The 7,321-nt window shown below is 26.7% G+C and overlaps 1 non-coding gene across 1 annotated transcript; it reads left to right on the top strand.

Annotated features, from left to right (window-relative positions):
- Positions 1–603: 603 nt before the first annotated feature.
- Positions 604–706, top strand: LOC112092809. Its single transcript, XR_002902757.1, has one exon. It is a non-coding gene; the product is annotated as a U6 spliceosomal RNA (small nuclear RNA).
- Positions 707–7,321: the final 6,615 nt, after the last annotated feature.

The raw sequence follows: 7,321 nt of genomic DNA on the forward strand, positions 1-7,321 counted from the left end.
AAAATATTGTGATTGTAGTTATTAAATGAAAAGTCAAACATATCAATCCAAATGCTAGTTATATTTATTGCTTGATTCTAATTCTAAATTATAACGTTGTAATTGTTAAATGAAAAGTCTTAAGTTATCTATCAGAAAACAACCAAATGCTAAGACAACATCACTCTTTGTTTTGTTGCTTGAAACAGGTACAAATACAACAACATACACATTTCAAAAAAGGAAAAAAAAAATCTATAGCAATAATCGAATATAACAAACTTAAAAGAGTGGAACAGGAATATAACAGTTTTCTGGAAATACTCTAGAAATAACAGAATTATGTAGTAGTTATTATAATGATTTGAAGTTTTATTATTGGTCAAATATTTTATTTGTTTACTTGTTTCTGTATATTTCAGCATGATTGATAAGAAGATGTCATATGTCTAAATTTTTCGTGCATATTAGGCAAGTCTTGGTTTAAGGCTGATTTATAAGCCCATGGTATTGTGGGCTCTTGGCCCATTAAGAATTCAATCTTAGTCGCCTACAAAAGTCCCGCATCGCTTAGCTACCAGTGAATATTGGACTTTATATAAAATCGTCTTCAAGCATTATATTGTCCCTTCGGGGACATCCGATAAAATTGGAACGATACAGAGAAGATTAGCATGGCCCCTGCGCAAGGATGACACGCACAAATCGAGAAATGGTCCAAATTTTTTTTTTTTTTTTTCAATCTCTGCCCCTTTCTCTCTTCTTCACAGCCATATAAATATTGTCGTTTCCTTTTTTTTTTCCTTCTAAATCTTGTCGTTTCTTCACACACACACACACCTCTTCTCTCTCTTCTTCACAGCTATTTATATATTGTCGTTTCCTTTTTTTTTTCTTTTCTCTAAATATTGTCGTTTCTTCACACACACATATATAAAACATGTTCTCTGATTTCTCCCTCTCTATATGCATCAGGCACCTACGTATATGAAACAGACCCGAATCCATAGAATGATGTTCATCTTCATCACTAGCAGCGGTCTCTAGGTGCCTCGAGTACTTCAAATTTTTTCCATCCGAAAGATGTCTTCACCTCTGGCGTTTGATTCTGATCTTTTATTGAAATCATTGTAGATGGCATTAAAAGCAGGCAAGTGTTTATGAAGGAACTTAACCAATATATCAAGCAAGAAAAGCCTAAAACAAGCCCTGTTATGATAAAGAGGCCTCCAAAGTTGTAAGAGACAAGAGGAGACCCTACGGGAAAGTCCTAAAGCATAAACAACGTCAGTCTTCAGAGATAGCATTTTAAACTTTTCTCATCTATAATCTGATATTCAGAACATGAATATTGAATCTGTGTGTGTTTATATATATATATATAATGGTAGAACTCAGCGATGTCTAAGAATATAATGAAAAGCAAGGTAGTAGAATATATGCCCCAGGACTTTTTAGGATTGCCAAATTACGTATCTCCATCTTCACTAGCAAGGTATTTAGAGCAGCAGCAGCAGTAATAATAATAATAATAGTAATAGTAAAAAAAGTAATAATAATAATAGTAATAGTAAAAAAAGTAATAATAATAATAATAATAATAATAATAATAATAATAATAATAGCAATAGTAATAGTAATAATAGCAATAGTAATAGTAATAGTAATAATAGTAATAAAGCAGGTAAATCATAACATAAAGCTTGAGCACAGCGGCTTATTATCAACAGACGTAGGCCAGTTCTATCAACACATGCAGAATGAAACTTTGAATGCACACCTGGAGGATCCCAACAAGAGGTGAGGAAGGAACGTCACCAAAGATATGAATTGAAACGAGTAATAGTAATAGTAGCAATAATAATAATAGTAATAGTAATAGTAGCAATAATAATAATAATAATAATAATAATAAGAGATATTGAGGAAAATAAGTCTGATTAAAATGGCAATAAAAATAAAAATTTAAAGTTTATAATTAGTTAGTAAGTAGGTGGAAAATAAGTCTGATTAAAATGGCAATAAAAATAAAAATTTAAAGTTTATAATTAGTTAGTAAGTAGGTGTATATTCGGATTTATACTAAATTAACATTCAAAAAATACCCTTATTGAAAAAGGAAATGAAATCTTAAAATTTATTTTGGCTCTCTCTAGCTCCTCCTTTCTCTCTGCATTATAAATCTTGGATTTACGAATATACATAGTATGTATTTAGATGGTAAATCCTAGATTTATCGTGTAAATTTAAGATTTATGAAGGAATAAAAATTGTGTTTCAATGGTAAATTCTATATTTACCGCATAGTAAATCCTTGATTAACACTATAAATCTAGGATTTACGAAGAAAAATTTGTGTTATGATGGTCAATCTTGAATTTACTGCGCGGTAAATTCTAGATTTACTCCACCATTTTCAATACATGTTAATGCCAATTTTGTATTTAACACAAAAGAATGAAAATACTATGCTAATGGCAATGCTATAGTAAGTATTTAACACAAAATTGTTAAAAGAAAATAAAGGAAAAAACCAAAAATACCACTTAAATTATTAGTAACGTAAATATTTCAGTAGCATAAACTAGTTGATTACCCGCGCCTTGTAGTGGGGAATATTGTTGTATTATAGAAAAAGTTGAGAATTTTTGTAGTACAAGATTAGTTTATATGTACATATATATATCGATATATATATATATATAATATTTCAGTTAAAACGTTTTTACAATGTATTGCAGCTTTTTTTCTCCTTTTTTCCTCTACTCTTTTTAGCTACAACATACAAATTTAAGTATAATTAATAATAATAATTGAGGAAGTTGGAAAGCTTTAATTATATCTCATGTAAATGAAAGGATATAGAAGTAGTTATATTTTATGGTTCTCGGACATTTTCTAGATGACTTTGTTGTCTTTGATTCAGAACTGAAATGATAAAAACTTGTTAAGATATAAATTCAAAATAATAAATGTTGTTTTTTTATTGATAATTAAAATAAATTAGTAAATATATTTTAACTTATGGTTACTTTTTCAAGGTTGGGCCAGACCCGTCCAAAAACTTAAACGGACCCAACCAGACAGGGACTAGGCCAACAGTGTCCGAACACTTCTACGGTATAATATTTTCATTTTTCTTAAGGTACTATATTTATATATAAAAAAAATGAGAAAGTGTACTTTGAATAGCACACTTTCAACCAAAACCTTTTTTTTAAAGATCTTTTTCCCTCTTTTTTTTTTCTTTTCATTTCAAGTCTTCCATTTTATTATTTATTATTTTTTTTGCTTTTGACCTTAAAATCTATTTATTTCTTTATTTTTGTCCTTTTAACTTTTTGTTCTCTTCTTTTTGCCCTAAAATTTTATTTTATTTTGGTTCCTTTTACCTTAAAACTTATTTATTTTCATTTTGGTCCTTTTTCTTGCCCTAAAACTTTTTTCAAGATCTTTATTTTATATTTTTTTTTACTTTTTATCCTAAAACTTATTTATTTCCTCATTTTTGTCCTTTTTATCCTTTTCTATTTTTGTTCTAAAATGTTTTTTTTTTTCGTTTTGGTTCCTTTTGTCTTAAAAACTGATTTATTTCTTCATTTTAGTCCTTTTTGACCCCCTTTTCTATTTTTGGCCTGAAACTTTATTTTTTTTGTTTTGGTTTCTTTTATCTTAAAAATTATTTATTTCTTCATTTTAGTTCTTGTTTGACTCTTTTTTATTTTTGTCCTAAAATTTTATATTTTTCATTTCGGTTCTTTTTATCCTAAAACTTAGTTATTTCTTCGTTTTGGTCCTTTTTGTCATTTTTTATTTTTACCCTAAAACTTATTTTTTTTCGTTTTGGTTCCTTTTACTCTAAAACTTATTTATTTCTTCATTTTAGTTCTTTTTTTTTTTCATTTTGGTTCCATTTTGATATTTCATATTCAAATTTTATATTTTTTTAAAAATAACACAGTAATTAAAATTTAACACATGGATTACTCTCTACGTGCATAGCACATGAAGTTCAACCAGTATTTCAATACGTCTAATTTACATAAACGCCAATCATGAGTACCTTATTTTAAAAAATGCCTACTTTTTTTGTTTATGCAAAATATCTACTATCATACACATAAAGACATTTATATCCTTTATATAATAAAAAGTTGAAATAAAATGAAACAACAAAATAGGAAAGAAAAAGAAACAAAATACGAATATAAAACATTCTAAGTTTAAAATACAAAAGTCAAATTATTACATTTAATAAAATCTAATCTAATTATTTTAAGAAAGGGAAAATTTCTTTATAAAAAAAAAAGAAGGAAAATCTACCGAATATTTTTAAAAATCTTAGCCTTAAAAGTGTGCAACCTTGATAGTTCCTCCAAATTGAGTCCCTTCACCCTTAAATCAAATCATATTTTTATTATTGAACGATCAGATCATTATGAAACAAAATATATATAATATAAAGGAACATAAAAAATGTACACATCAAATAGCTTTCATTAGTTTAATGGTGATATCATTTTGAAACACACTAAAAAAAAAAAAATACAACAAGTCTCAAACAATCAACATGCATGTATTCATGAACACATAATAGATCGTTTCGTCATTGTAATGATTCCAAAATTATGAAAAAGAATGAATATAAAGTTGAGATGACACATATTCATGAACACATATTAGTTCGTTTCCTTATTGTAATGATTCTAGAATTATAAAAAATAATGAATATAAAGTTTAAGGTGACTCTAGCAGACACCAAAATAAATGTATTTTTGAATGGACAAAAAAAACACAAAATTGTATAAAATCAATACTTATTTTCACTAAAATTATGATCAGATCATAATGAAATAAAATTTATAATAATGAAGAAAGACTAAAATGAACTCATCGAAATACATTTCATTACTTTAATGATGATATTACTATGAAACAGACTGAATATACAAAGTTTACAAAAAGTCGACAAAGTAGGCATCGGAAAAAAACGTGTTTTTGAGTGGACTAAAAAACACGAAACTATACAAAATCAATACCTTTTTTTTATTAAATTTTATGATTATTATCAGAATGAAACAAAATTTCTAATAAAGAAGAAACACTAAAATGAACTCATCAGAAAATGTTTTATTACTTAAATGATTATAAAACAAACAAACTACAAAAAATTTGTAAAAACAATAAATATGCAAGAATAAAAAATTCATAAAAATTTTGTTTAACTATTGTAATGAAAATTGATAACGTTATTCTGAAGAAGAATGAAAATAAAATTTATAGAAAATTCAAAACAAACATATTTTTAAGTGGACGAAAAAAAATACAAAAATGCATAAAATCAATACTTATTATGATAAAAAATATGTGATAAATAATCATGACACTGTATAAATGAAACAAAACATATTTTCATTAACACAAAAGACGAAAACATGAACACATGTTAAATGGTTTTATTAATTCAGAAATCTGGGACTTAAACATGGAATGAATATGAAGTAATTTGAATTACTTCAAAAAAAAATCTTTATAAAAATGAATAACATAAGTAAATTACTCATGAGATACGGAAATATACCAAAAAAGAACCATTTTCATTAATTTATTGTTAAAATCATTATGATACGAATGTGTAAAAAATAATGATGACACTAAATAAATGAAACAAAACCTATTTTTATTAACGCAAAAGACGAAAATATAAACACATGCGAAATGATTTTTTAAAATCTCACTGATCTGGGACTTAATACATGGAATGAAAATGAAGTTTGAAATTACTCCGAAAAAAAACCCCTAATCTTTTGAAAGAAAAAACACAAAAACGTAGAAAAAAAGACTAAAATAATGATGATGGACAAATACACACCGAACCTGATGAGAGACAAATGCACAAAAAGCAAAGAATGCATTCAAAACAACAGCAATATAAACAAACTATAACACAAAAAAAAAGCAAAAATAATGAGAGGAAAAACCACACCTTAAATTTGTCTGATCACCAAAAAAAGATGAACGTCCGAATAAGAAAAACGTCAGACCTTTTGTTTGTCTGATATCACAAAAGAATAACATCAATGAAGAATAAGATAATAATCATTGACTACAGGAAAAAAAAACCATATCCGTAATAAAAATCCATATTATAATAATAGAAATCAGACTATTAAAAAAACAAACCATATCCGTAGCATACCAAAAATACTCAATAACGAAAATCCGAAAAAAATTATACCTTATGAAACTGAAATCGGCATTTCTGTAATATTAAATAATGACAGATATTTTTATAAATAAAAGATTCTTTTATGTAATTACTTCAAATATTAGGTACAAGTATATTAATCAAGTGTGTTGGTTTCAGGCCAATTTAATAAGCCCATGGTATTATTTTTCTCTTATGTATCCACTAAATAATTTATTTTTAAAATTTTCACATCAATATAATTTTCATTAAGTGTTCTCCTTTATTTTTTCACTAAACTATATGCATAAGAGAATAATAAATCAAGTTAAAATTGAACTTTTATAAAAATTCTACTATCACGTAGAAAAAAAAATTCTACAAATTGAATATCTATGCACTTCCAACTATGTAATATTATTAGGAGTTGATAATTTGAAGGTTTCGAAGGTTTTTTACTTTTTTAGCTTGCGCCCTCGGAATCGAAATCCTGGCTCCGCCATTGGTTATATGTGGTTCAGACTAGTTTTTTTTTTTTTTTTTGTTTTGTTTTTGTTTTTGTTTTTTTTTCATTTTTTCGTTTTTTAATGGCTTTTTTTTATATATTCTACTCACCCCATTTTAGAATTTTTTGGTTCTCTCATGCTAATATTTTCCTCTCTTTCTCAAAAAGACCAAAAAAACAAAAAAAGTTTTGAACATATATGTGTGTTAGATCTGATCATAGTACTACATTAATGGTTTCGCCTTATTATTGAAATTGAGATTGAGAGGAGTGTTGCTGAGACAAAAGAGTGTCCAGATCTTTCTTTTTTCAAGCAGTCTTCCGTAAAATCCCCATTTAAAATTTCCAGTTAAATATCAGCAACTTTATTTCTGACATGTGATCAGTGTGTACAAAAGCATAAAATGTGGTATTTTAGTCAAATTCTATTTTCGGAGAAATTATTCAGTAGACCGAAAGAGTAGAATACATAAGCTAGGTCTTCTAATGACTTTATAAATTTATGGAAGAGAATCAAAGTTTTGAACTTGAAACCGCCCTACAACAAAAGCAAAATAGATGTTCTGGCTTATGATGGACGACTATTAGCAAGCGCTTACTAATTAGCTAGATTCTATCTCCGATAAAAATGAATTTTCATGTATAATTAA

This window comes from Morus notabilis, unplaced genomic scaffold (genome assembly GCF_000414095.1).
Source record: "Morus notabilis unplaced genomic scaffold, ASM41409v2 Scaffold317, whole genome shotgun sequence".
Classification (NCBI taxonomy): domain Eukaryota; kingdom Viridiplantae; phylum Streptophyta; class Magnoliopsida; order Rosales; family Moraceae; genus Morus; species Morus notabilis.